At 39.9% G+C, this 13,422-nt stretch overlaps 1 protein-coding gene across 1 annotated transcript in view; it reads right to left on the reverse strand.

The window, feature by feature from the left end:
• PCLO (piccolo presynaptic cytomatrix protein) overlaps positions 1-13,422 on the reverse strand; it is a 259,253-nt gene that overhangs the window by 109,517 nt on the left and 136,314 nt on the right. The window lies entirely within an intron of this gene.

Genomic DNA, 13,422 nt, shown 5'->3' on the forward strand with positions numbered 1-13,422 from the left:
ATTCAGACAACATGAAGCAAGAAGGTAAAAGATAAGAACTGGAAAAATCAGAAAAACATTCTGGAAGGAAGCAAATTTTCTGCTGAATACTGTATTAATGCTTTAGATTTAAGAAAGTCGACATGAAAGTAATAGCATAAAACAGCAGGTCTAGTCCAATTATTGGAATCTTTTGGGGCACTCTATTGTTACAAAATGAAAATTCTATATTTAAAAATTGTTGACTATTTAGCATTTTCTGACATCAGCCTATGAAATGAATTCTAATGTTCAAGCAACATGAATTATTCTATTATTAGGTTAGTCAACAACCAGATATTTGACCCTTAGAGGTCTTTTCAGTGGATTACATTATATACACAAAATGTCATTGCTTTCTCTGGTTTAAATATTAGTTTGATTGAATTCAGTATTATTAATCTGAATTTAAAATGTGGAAAGAAGATAACAGAAGAATTTTATATACATACATACTACAGACATATATATTTACATTTCATAATGTTTAGGCTATGTTTACACACAATAAAATACATGTAAAATACGGCCATAATTGTAAGGTTAACCCTTAGAGGACCGGGCCAATTTAAATTTTTAAAGTTTTCGTTTTTCACTCCTTGTGCTTAAAAGGCCTTAGCACTTGTATTTTTTCACCTAGAAACCCACAAGAGCCCTTATTTTTTTGCATCACTAATTGTACTTTGCAATGGCATTTTTTCATAAAGTACACTGAGAAACCAGAAAAAATTTCAATGTGTGGTGAAATTGAAAAAAACAACAACCACATTTCTTTTATTTGTTTTTTTTTCCTTTTTATGCTGCTCGCCCTGGGGAAAAACTGACTTGTCATATATGATCCTCAAGTCGTTACAATTACAATGATATGTAACATGTATAATTTTTATTGTATCTGATGGCCTTCAAAAAATTCAAACCATTGTTAACAAATGTATGTTGCTTAAAATCACTCCATTCCCATGCTTATAGCGCTTTTATCCTGTGATTGATGGGGCTGTGTGAGGAGTCATTTTTAGCGCCATAATGTGTTCTTTCTATCGGTACCTTGATTGCGCATATGCGACTTTTTGATCGCCTTTTATTACAATTTTCCTGGACTTGATGCGACCAAAAATGCACAATTTTGCACTTTGGGATTTTTTGCGCTTACGCCGTTTACCGTGCAAGATCAGGAATGTGAATAATTAATAGTTTGGGCAATTGGTCCCATGGGGACTTCTAGTATAATTGGTCCCATGGGGACTTCTAGTATAAGCACTCTGATCTCTCATTGAGATCTATGCTGCATAGATATGCAGCATAGATCGATGGGATAGGCACTTTGATTGCTTCAGGCTGCTGCAGCCAGAAACAATCGAGTGCCAAGCCGGGATCAGCGCCATTACGGCACTGAGCCCGGCCTGAGGAGGATGTGTGGATCGTCCCGGAGGAGCGATCCAGCCCACTAGACACCAGGGAACGGCTGCATCAAGTAATCGGATGCAGCTGTCAACTTTGACAGCTGCATCCGATTACTTTATTAGCGGGCACGGCGATCGGACCATGCCCGCTAATAGCCGCGGCCCCGGGCTACCAGCGGTACCCAGGACCGCGGCGGTTGAGAGCGCGGCCGCCGCGCGGCCCCGCTCTGAACACATGTAGGCAGCCCTGGACATACAGGTATGTCCAGGGTCGCCTAGGGGTTAAATTACTGCTTTATTTTCAATATAATAATGCTTTCCATTAAAGTTAATTGGAAGTTGGCCAGCAGTGCACACACCATATAGAATAAGAGCCATAATTGATTATGTCCATCCAAATAATGAATATTATCTATTATTTTTGTTATTGTTATATAATTTTTCACAACAGGTGAAAACAATACAACAAAGTTGCTACAAAGTTGCAGAGAGGGACTTGTTTACATCAAACATCTGGACAGTGAGAGGGGAATGGGGTTGAATTCTTATAGCCTTTAGTAGGGATGGTCCGAACCTGCCGGGTTCGGAACCTATGGCTATGGCTGTATCCCAGTTTTCCAGGCTGTCCTCTGGCTGTATCCACCTGCTGCACGGAGCGGAAAGACAGCGGGATTCATTGCCGAGAGTTCAGGTTCGTACGAACCCAAACCTCGTCAGGTTCGGACCATCCCCAGCCTTTAGCATGTCAATGTGCTGTCTTAAACCTTAGAGCACCAGGCCAATTTTCATTTTTGCTCCTTCATTTTTTCCTCCTTGTGTATATAAGGCCATAGCACATGCATTTTTCCACCTAGAGACCAAGATGAGCCCTTATTTTTTGCGCCACTAATTGTACTTTGCAATGACAGACTTAATTTTTGCTTAAAATTTACCGTCAAACCATTAAAATATTATACAGTATGTGTGATAAAATTCTATTGTGGCTTTTTACCGCCATTCACCCTAGGGTAAAACTGACATGTTATCTATTTTCCGCAAGTCAGTATGATTACAACAATATGTAACTTGTATAACTTTTATTTTATTTGATGGCTTTTAAAAAATTAAAACCTTTATTTAAAAAATAAATGTTCCTTAAAATTGCTCTATATAATTAACATGCCTATAACGCTTTTATTTTTTGGTCTATGGGGCAGTGTGAGGTGTAATTTTTTGAGCAACAATCTGTACTTTCTACCAGTACCTTGTTTGCTTACATATGCGACTTTTTGATCACTTTTTATCACAAATATTCTGGATTTGATGCGATTGCGCAATTTTTGAACGCTTACGCCTTTTGCCATGCAATATCAGGAACGTGATAATTTAATAGTTCAGGCGATTACACATGTGGCAATACCAAACATGTTTATTTTTTAATTTATTATTATTTTTTTTATTTACAAAATGGCAAAAGGGGGGTGATTCAGTCTTTTATTAGGTGAGGGAATCTTTTAATTAATAAAAAAACATTTTTCTTTTTACATACTGGGGGACTTCTAGTTTAACTACATTGATCTCTCATTGAGATCTATGCAGTATATATATACTGCATAGATCAATGAGATCGGTGTACTATTGTGCTCAGCTGCTGCAGACGAGAGCAATAGATTGCTGAGCCGGGATCAGCACAGACCCCCCCGCCAGACAAGTAGCAGGGAATGCCCCTTTGCGATTGTGTCGCGCACGCAGGGTGGGTGTGTGGATGAATGGGTTGGTACACAATCCTGCAACTAGACCACCACAAATGGGGGAAAACAGGCATTTAAATGCAGCTGTCAATTTTGACAGCTGTATCTAAATGCCTTATTAGCAGGCACAACGATTGGACCGTGCCTGCTAATTGCCAGTCCCATATTCCCCCTGGTCCTGCGACTCCTTTCCCCTACCATAGTGATAAGCGAAAGGGAGCTAGCGGCCAGGAGAAAGAAGGTACCGAATCACAGGGGGCCAGTGTCAAACTGCACTGCTTCCTAGCCATCCCAGGACTCTGGGATTCCCAGGTGAGCACACTACACACTATTCAATTGTGCTTGCATCTTTAAGATACACGCAATTGATTTGGTGCAGGCAACCAGGCAGACGACTTCTGGCATAGGCAGCGTCTCTGGCACACTCTGTCTGTGCCACAAAAGAGCAGAGGAGAGCACATCTGGCGACAGGGGCAGCTTCGGGAAGCGTGTGACAGGTGAGTTGTTGCTTTCCCCCTCACTTTCATGCAAAAAACTGCTAAGAGGTTTTTAAATTACTATGAGGGACTGCAGTGCATAGGGGGGGGGGGGATATTACTGAGGGCCACTGTGTATGTGTGTGTGTGTGTGTGGGGGGGTTTGGTTAATTACTATAGGGGGCTGCATGGGGGGTGCAATTACTATGGTGGACTGCAATGGGGGTTTTAAATACTATGGGGGGTCTGCATGGAGGGATTTAATTACTATGGGCGGCTGCATGGGGGGTTTAATCACTATGGGGGGGTTCATGGGGGATTTAATTACTTTGGGGGTCTGCATGGGGGTTTAATTAGTATGGGGATCTGCATGGGGGGATCTAATTAATATAGGGAACTGCAAGGGTTTTATTTAATTACTATGGGGGTCTGCATGGGGGATTTAATTACTGTGTGGGGCCGCATGGGGGTTAATTACTATGGGGCTGTGTGGAGATTTAATTACTAGGGGGGTCTACATGGGGGTTTAATTGTTATGGGGGGCTGCAAGGGGGTTAATTACTATGGGGGCTGCATGGGGGGTTAATTACTAAGGGGGCTGAATGGAGGGGTTAATTATTATAGGGGGTAATTACTCTGGGGGTTAAATACTATGGGGGTGGCATGTCCTTTAGGGGACTGCATAGTGGGGCTTATCTACTATAGGGGACTGAGCAGAGGCAGCTATTACTACTGTATATAAGCACTGCACAGAGGGACCCAATTATATTTGTGGGCTAAACAGAGGGACCTCATACTATATAAGGGCAGGCCTAATACAAATACATAGAATACAAGAATATGTAATGTATGTTCGCTACACCCTACTGTGAATATTGGGAGGTGTGTACTCCGAGTGCACTACTATTCTGATGCCAAGAAATAATACAAAGTGTAAATAGTACGTAGGCTCTCTAGGAGTAGGACCTATATATCTAATGTTTGTGGAAGGTGAATTAATTACGAGGTAGAGGTAGTTAGCATTAAAATTTATCACACTTTTATCTTCTTAAAAACACAATTAAAAAGTTTTTCATAAATTCATATATCATAAACATAATCATGTAAAATAATTTTTCATGAATTCATATATCATAAACATAATAAACAAATAATTCAGTTTATATAAAGCAAATGATAGGTTTAAAATCCAAATTCAAAGTTCTATGATATGATTTGCCAAAAATAGAGCGTCCGCGCAGGGCCCTTGCGCTGACTGTTATAACGGTTGTGATCGTGGCTCACATAATAGAGTAGGTATCCTTATGGCATTTAGACTCTCTAGCCTCTTATCTTGAACTGGTTTGGGACTGGATGATGATAGTTACAATATTGCAATATGATTTCAGTGTTTCAATGTGGTTTGATTTATATGCCCTTATCTAATTGTAGGTTACACTATGTTTAACGTCTATGGCTTAGTTCAATATATCCCACTTTGTGTGCACGTATCAAAGTGGTGATCTGTTACATATGCAATATGCTGCAGTAAATGTTTATAATTGATAAACAAACTACCTTGGTGGATATTCCACCTCTCACCATACATCCAGTGGTCAGTAGCCGTGTAGAAGATGGATCGGTCCGGCTCTGGAGCGTATCGCTCTCTGGTCTCCGCTGTTCTTACTTGCCGGCGTGTATAGGATCCAACAGGAGGCTGTCACTGTGTCCGCATAGTGGAGAGCGCGCTCGTTTGAATCTTTGATAACGGTTCCTGCGAGTACAGAGTGGAGGCCATGGGAGTATGTGGATATAGGTCAAAATGTCTTCATCGGTTAAGTTATCCTTTTCAGACGCGTTTCTGGAGTATGCTCACTCCTTTCCTCAGTGAAGAGTGGATAACTGTCATACAAAATTGCAGCTGGAGACCGTTCTGTAGCAAATTCTTCTTTATTAATGGAACAGTCTTGTACAAAAAGTCATCAGGGGGGTGAATGGGAGGACGTACACACCGATATACAGTGGGTAGCGACGAACTAGCGCGCGCTCTCCACCATGCGGACACACTGACAGCCTCCTGTTGGATCCTATACACGCCGGCAAGTAAGAACAGCGGAGACCGGAGAGCAATACGTTCCAGAGCCGGACCGATCCATTTTCTACACGGCTACTGACCACTGGATGTATGGTGAGAGGTGGAATATCCACCAAGGTAGTTTGTTTATCAATTATAAATATTTACCGCAGCATATTGCATATGTAACAGATCACCACTTTGATACGTGCACACAAAGTGGGATATATTGAACTAAGCCATATGCGTTAAACATAGTGTAACCTACAATTGGATAAGGGCATATAAATCAAGCCAAATTGAAACACTGAAATCATATTGCAATATTGTAACTATTAACATCCGGTCCGAAACCAGTACAAGATAAGAGGCTAGAGAGTCTAAATGCCATAAGGATACCTACTCTATTATGTGAGCTACGATCACAACCAATAGAACAGTCAGCGCAAGGGCCCTGCGCGGACGCTCTATTTTTGGCAAATCATATCATAGAACTTTGAATTTGGATTTTAAACCTATCATTTGCTTTATATAAACTGAATTATTTGTTTATTATGTTTATGATATATGAATTCATGAAAATTTATTTTACATGATTATGTTTATGATATATGAATTTATGAAAAACTTTTTAATTGTGTTTTTAAGAAGATAAAAGTGTGATATATTTTAATGCTAACTACCTCTCCGTAATTAATTCACCTTCCACAAACATTAGATATATAGGTCCTACTCCTAGAGAGCCTACATACTATTTACACTAATACAAATACAATAGAGGCCTAATACAATATGAGGGCACATAGCAACCAAAGTTTTTAGGCAGATAAAGATGGAGTGAGAGTGAGGAGCCTAAATATTTTGTATGACAGATTCTTTAGAGTCATGGCTGGGAGAAGACCTCATTATGAAAGGGTCAGGATGGAGAAGAAACGAAAGAATGAGAGACTATGATCAGAGAGGACATCAGCGCCTCAATGTAAGGTATAGGGAATCTCCGCTCTCCACGCCTCTCCTCTCAAATAATTGTCACATGAACTCTTTGGGCGGAGAGCCAAGGAAAGCAGAGGTGCCCTATACCTTACATTGAGGCACTGAGGCAGGTGGAATCCTGAGCGGAGTCAACGACAGAGATTCCACTAGGAATTTCAGTGCTGATTCCTCAGTGTGAACTTACCCTAACAGTATGGTGGTAAGGTCATGGTGTAGTGGGAATATTTGCCCTTTGTATACTGGTATTATTGGTCATTTTACAGAATTTGCCTTCTTGAAAGTGTTTTCAGTTAAAATAGACTGATGTTCTATCCACAGGATTAGTAACTGGTCACAGATCAGTGAGATGCAACCCCCGGCACCCCCACTGATCAGCTGTACAGTGTCCAGGCTATACAGTGAACAGGGCCAGAAGCAGTCTGCCTCCGTAGGCTGTGTAGTAGCAGTGGACTGTAACTGCAGCAATGCTACACAGTACAGAGACATATTGCTTCTAACCCAGAAGCGAAATTAGGGGGGGCAGGGGGGGCAGTGGCCCCTGGGCCCACTCAGGCAGGGGCCCACTGAGGTCCCAGACGGTTAATGCTGTCTGTAGAAGCTATTGCTTTTGCAGACAGCCTTAATACGTCTGTAGGGGCCCCCAGATGGCATCAGCGCCTGGCAGGTGTGGGCCCCCTGCTCCTGAGGGCCCCACTCAGTCACCTGATGCTGCCCCTGGCCGGGGATGTTCTGCTCTCTCCTCTCTTCCTGTTCCCTCACATGTTGCATGGCAGCTGTAGCTCCTCCCCCTCAGCTACACACTGCTCTGCATAGTGCTGTGTGTGAGGAGGGGAGGAGGGGCAGCCATGTGAGGAGAGGAGCCAAGGGATCCTGCTACTGTATGGCTGCCAGCAGGTGTATGGCTGACTGAAGAGGAGCAGCAGCAGCTGACAGTGAGTGACCATCATCATCTGTGTGTACGTCAGGCTGCTGCTGTGTGCTATAGGTGGTAGAGGGCAGACTGAGTGAGGGGTAGTAGGGAGCCCCCGTCCTGATGCTGGAGCCTGGACATCTCTGTACAGGCAGCAGCTTCACTCAACTGGTTCTAAGTTTATTCGTTTCTGCCAATAACTTTGCCCCCCTCCCTGTGCAGAGCTCAGTGTAGCATGCTGGTTACTTTTATTCATCTAGATATAGATAGAGAGATAGATGCTAATAGATGGATAGATAGAAAGATAGAGAGATAGACAGGAGATAGATAGATATATAGATACGAAGCAATGGTCTAGAAGCAATCGATAGATAGATAGATAGATAGATAGATAGATAGATAGATAGATAGATAGGAGATGGATAGATAGATAGATAGATAGGAGATAGATAGATAGATAGGAGATAGATAGATAGATAAATAGATAGATAGATAGATAGATAGATAGATAGGAGATGGATAGATAGATAGATAGATAGATAGATAGATAGATAGATAGGAGATGGATAGATATTGTAGATAGGAGATGGATAGATAGATAGATAGATAGATACGAGATAGGTAGTGGTGCCGTTTCTGGAAGAATGCTGATAGATAGATAGATAGGTAGGTAGATAGATAGACAAAATTCAAGAAGTCGCAGCACGTCCAAATCGTGCAAAATCTGTGTATTTATTTCATGGTAACAAAATTAGCCAGTGCAATGCTTCAGTCTCGCTTTGTTTCGTTTGAGACTGAAACGTTGCACTGGCTAATTTTGTTACCATGAAATAAATACACAGATTTTGCACGATTTGGATGTGCTGCAACTTCTTGAATTTTATTGAAGAGGAGACATTTTTTTCAATCTCTGTTGCTGGCACTCCTACACCAGTACTTAGTGTGCACTCCAGACTGAGGCATAGATAGATAGATAGATAGATAGATAGATAGATAGATAGATAGATAGATAGATGCTAAGAGATGGATGGATGGATAGATAGATAGATAGATAGATAGATAGATAGATAGATAGATAGATAGATAGATATAGACATAGATGCTAAGAGATGGATGGATAGATAGATAGATAGATAGATAGATAGATAGAAGATAGATAGGAGATAGATAGGATATAGATAGATAGATAGATAGATAGATAGATAGATAGATAGAATATAGATAGAGAGATAGATGCTAAGAGATGGATAGATAGAGAGATAGACAGGAGATAGATAGATATATAGATACGAAGCAATGGTCTAGAAGCAATAGATAGATAGATAGATAGATAGGAGATGGATAGATAGATAGATAGATACATAAATAGATAGATAGGTGATAGATAGATAGATAGATAGATAGATAGATAGATAGATAGGAGATGGATAGATAGATAGATAGATAGATAGATAGATAGATAGGAGATAGATAGATAGGAGATAGATAGATAGATAGATAGATAGATAGATAGATAGATAGATAGATATAGATAGGAGATAGGTAGTCGTGCCGTTTCTGGAAAAAAACAGCTATGTTTTTCTAACCTTAGATAACCCTTTTCATTTTTACATGGTTCTATATATGAAATGTAGAAGCCTCTATAACTTTTCTCAATCCTTATTCACTATGAGTAATGTAGTAGACTATAGCCTTTGTTATTCAGAAAACATTGTCGTCTGCCAAGGTAAGGTTCCCTATGGGTAACATAATCAGTTGGGGGCCCACTCAGACTCACTTGCCCCCCTAGGCTAAACCCCTAGCTACGCCCCTGTTCTAACCCCATTTACTGTGCTATTATCTGTTATTCAAGGCATGGCTGTGAGGATTCAATATACATCCATGCTGCACTCACACATTGTCTCAAAACTTTTCACCATACGGCGGGTGGGCCTGTGTGCTTCAAAATGCCAGGGCTGATACCACAGGAAAAAGAGGGGGGGGGGGGGGAATTTGGGCTACATCTACATGTTCCAAAATTTTCTGGCACCATATATTATCTGCAATTGTCTACAATTTTCATCCGCAATCTGCAAAAAAATATCCTTAATAGACAGGCAATCCATATTTTCCCATAAAAGTGAGAAGTCGCTTGTAAAAATGGCTGCCAGGAGGAGCCACACCTATGACAGAATTAAGGAACCATATTTTGTGGACGTTACGGATGATACCTCCGTTATGTTTACAAACGACAGACGAAGGATGTTCCCAAAGATTTTACGCAACAATCCGTGCACGGATTACAGGCTATTCACAGATTTGTAAAATTATGCATGTGTGAAAAGCCTATTAAGAATAGATAGGGCCTTACTTTGTGTGTACATGCGGATCTGTAACTACAGACAAAAGAGCACAACGTGTGAATGCAACCCTAGAATTAATATTGGGCATTTTCAGTGGCCCAGGGGTGCTAATGATTTTGTAATATCACCTAATTTACTTTTTATATTTCAACTACTATGATTAAAATGAATTCCAAGTTCAAGGAAAGCCAGCACTGTAAAACCATCTGTAGCATACAAGACCAACAAGGGTGCTAATCCAGATGCTTGAAAAGACAACACAGCAGAAACTCTGCATTAGAAATAAAATTATTTGACTGGACCTCTAATAATCACTAATGTACTGTACTGCTGCTATGCTTGCTTAAGTATTGTTATTGCTTTATTTATTTTGCCCCAACATATTTCACAAAGATGTGTATCATGCATTCAGATGTGAATAAAAAGGTTACTAAAATGCTAGCTTTATTATAGAGTTAAAGGAGAAGTCTTGTGAATTCCTTTTTTAAAGTATTGTATTCCCCCACAAAAGTTATAAAAATCACCAATATACACTTATTATGGGAAATGCTTATAAAGTGCTTTTTTCCCTGCACTTACTACTGCATCAAGGCTTCACTTCCTGGATAAAATGATAATGTCACGACCCGACTCCCAGAGCTGTGCGGGCTGTGGCTGCTGAAGAGGATGATGGCAGAGGGATGCTCAGTGTCCCTCCAGTGCCCTAAGTCCCTCAGTGTCCCCCTGCCATCATCCTCTCCAGCAGCCACAGCCCGCACAGCTCTGGGAGTCGGGTCGTGACATCACCATTTTATCCAGGAAGTGAAGCCTTTGATGCAGTAGGAAGTGGAGGGAAAAAAGCACTTTATAAGCATTTCCCGTAATAAGTGTATATTGGTGATTTGTATAACTTTTTTTTTGGGGGGGGGGGGGGGGGGGCAATACAATACTTTAATAAAAAATTTTGCCAGACTTCTCCTTTAAGGCATTTAGAACTAAGCAGAATTAGAAGCATGTACTTTAACCTTTTCTAATTATCCATTAAATAAACCTTGTGTGCAACAAACCTCTACTGTGCTGTTTCTTTTTGTATATAATTAGATACATTTTAGCAGTAATTATACAACAAAATGAGGAAATCAATCGCAAACATTAAATGAGCTATAATTATAACGAGCCAATTAATGACACATGACCTTAACCTACAGGAAGAAGGCAATAAAAATATATGATATATGATGGGATAAATCGGGTCCATTAAATGTTAACTCTTATTAGGCTGGGGTAAAAATGTGACGGCAACAAATCATTGTCCACCACCTTCTATTTAACTCCTTAAGGCCATTGTCAATTTTGGTCCTCAGGGCAAAGCCCCATTTATCAGATCTGACCTTTAAGTGGTTATAACTTTGTGATGCTCTAACATATTCAAATGATCCTAATGACATGTTATCCCGGCTCATTCTGTGTTATCAATGGACTGGACTCCTTAGCATGGAAGATATTTCAATCAATAAATCACAAGTTACTCTGAATCTTTTAATATAAAGATAGCTCAGGTAGTATTTTCATGGTGATGGGTTCCCTTTAATAAATCACATTTACAATATGTCTACTTTTTGTCATCATTTGGTAGGTGTTCTTTTAAATTTTTGAAAAGGGATTTGTAAGGCTATAACACAACCCCCCCCCCCACCCCCCAAAATCAACCCAATTTAAAACCGTACCCATCAAAGAATTCATAACATGGTTTAGTATTTTTTGTTAACCTTTTAGATGATTTTCCGGAATTGAAATAAAGAGGTCAACTGTAAAAATGCTATTTATTTAGTTCTGAAAATTTTTCAATTATAATCTGTATTTTTCTGTAACACAGCAGGTATAGTCTGGATATACAGTGTAACCTTAACTTATGTTAAAGGACTAAATAAGGTTCAGGAGAGAAGTAATTTTAGTAAAAAACTGAAATCAAGAACAAAGGACATAGTGAGAGGTTAGTTGGGGGAAATATCAGAAGCAATGTGAGAAAATATTACTTTACAGAAAGAGTAGTAGCTGCTTGAAACAAACTTCCAGCAGATGTGGTTGGTAAATCTACAATAATATAATTTAAACATGTCTGGGATAAATTATCCTATGATAATAATAAAGGAAATACTAAAAGGGTAGACTAGATGGGCCCAGTGGTCTTTTTCTGCAGATTCTGATAATCTTCTATGTTTCTGTGTATTAACAGAAAAAATTACCTCAACATTTGTTACCCCAAATCTGCATTTCTTACAATTATCCCATATGTGGCCATGATGCAGTCCTTGCATTGTCCACAAGCTTTTGGAAGTATAGAACTGCTGCTGTCTGAGATGTTCAACCCGGCTGATATGGCAGCACAGGCCGGATGAACATCACTTCATATTAATTGGAATGCGTGCACATTGGGGTGTGCCTGTGCTCCAATTAACCATGAGTCATGCTTACATTGTGTGCACTGCTTATTTTGTGCGGCTGCTAGTCACTGAACTGTGGCTGCACAAAATGAACATGTCACAATTGTTATTTCAGACTTACAATTAAAAGTGGCTGGTGTTTCAATCTGCAACAATGGCCATTATTTATCAAAAAATGCATTATGTGAACAGGGCCTAAAAATGAAAAATTATAATTTTTTTTACAATAAAATGTAGTTTCCACTTAATTTTTTTCATTTTCACAAAGAAGACAGGAGAATAAGCCTCCCAAAATATGGCAGCACCCAACATAGGGCCCCCATGGTATCAATACAGTGGAACCCCCCCCCCCCCCAAAGGAGTGACACAAATTTAAAATAACACAACTCACAGAAATCATCTAGGAGTGTAGTAAGCATTTGGCACCAAAGGTGTTTTTTTTTTTTTTTTGCATATTTAGTGCACATTTAGCTTAAAGTGTCACTGTTGTTAATTTTTTTTTTTTTACAGAAATCAACAAAGAGTTAACTTACAGCAACATCACTGGCTCTCTCCTCTGACAGTCAACACTGACCTCTCTGACCTCTGAATAGCTCCCCTGCTGAGTAATCCTTTGTTCTCTGCTCTATGCTGCCTACATGTCTCCTCTGTCTCTCCTCCCCCCTCCCCTCTCCATAGCTCAGACAGGCTCAGATGAGATTTCCTGATTCTGAGCAGTGGATGACAGAAAGGAGGGGGAGGGGACCTGGGAAAAGTCTTTTTAAATGCAGATAATAGCATATTTGCCTAATATACCCAATAACAAAGTTTCATAAAATTTTTAATGACAGTGACTCTTTAACCCCTTAAGGATCGGGCAAATTTTCGTTTTAGCGGTTTCATTTTTTCCTCCTTGTGTACATAAGGCCATAGCAGTTGCATTTTTACACATATGGACCCACATAAGCCCTTATTTTTTGCATCACTAATTGTACTTTGCAATGACGGGGTGAATTTTTGCATAAAATATGCAGCGAAACCAGAAAAAAATTATATGCGTGGTGAAATTGGAAAAAAAAAAAAAAAAAACGCAATTCT

The sequence above is a fragment of the Dendropsophus ebraccatus genome, chromosome 1 (genome assembly GCF_027789765.1).
Source record: "Dendropsophus ebraccatus isolate aDenEbr1 chromosome 1, aDenEbr1.pat, whole genome shotgun sequence".
In the NCBI taxonomy this organism is placed as follows: Eukaryota; Metazoa; Chordata; class Amphibia; order Anura; family Hylidae; genus Dendropsophus; species Dendropsophus ebraccatus.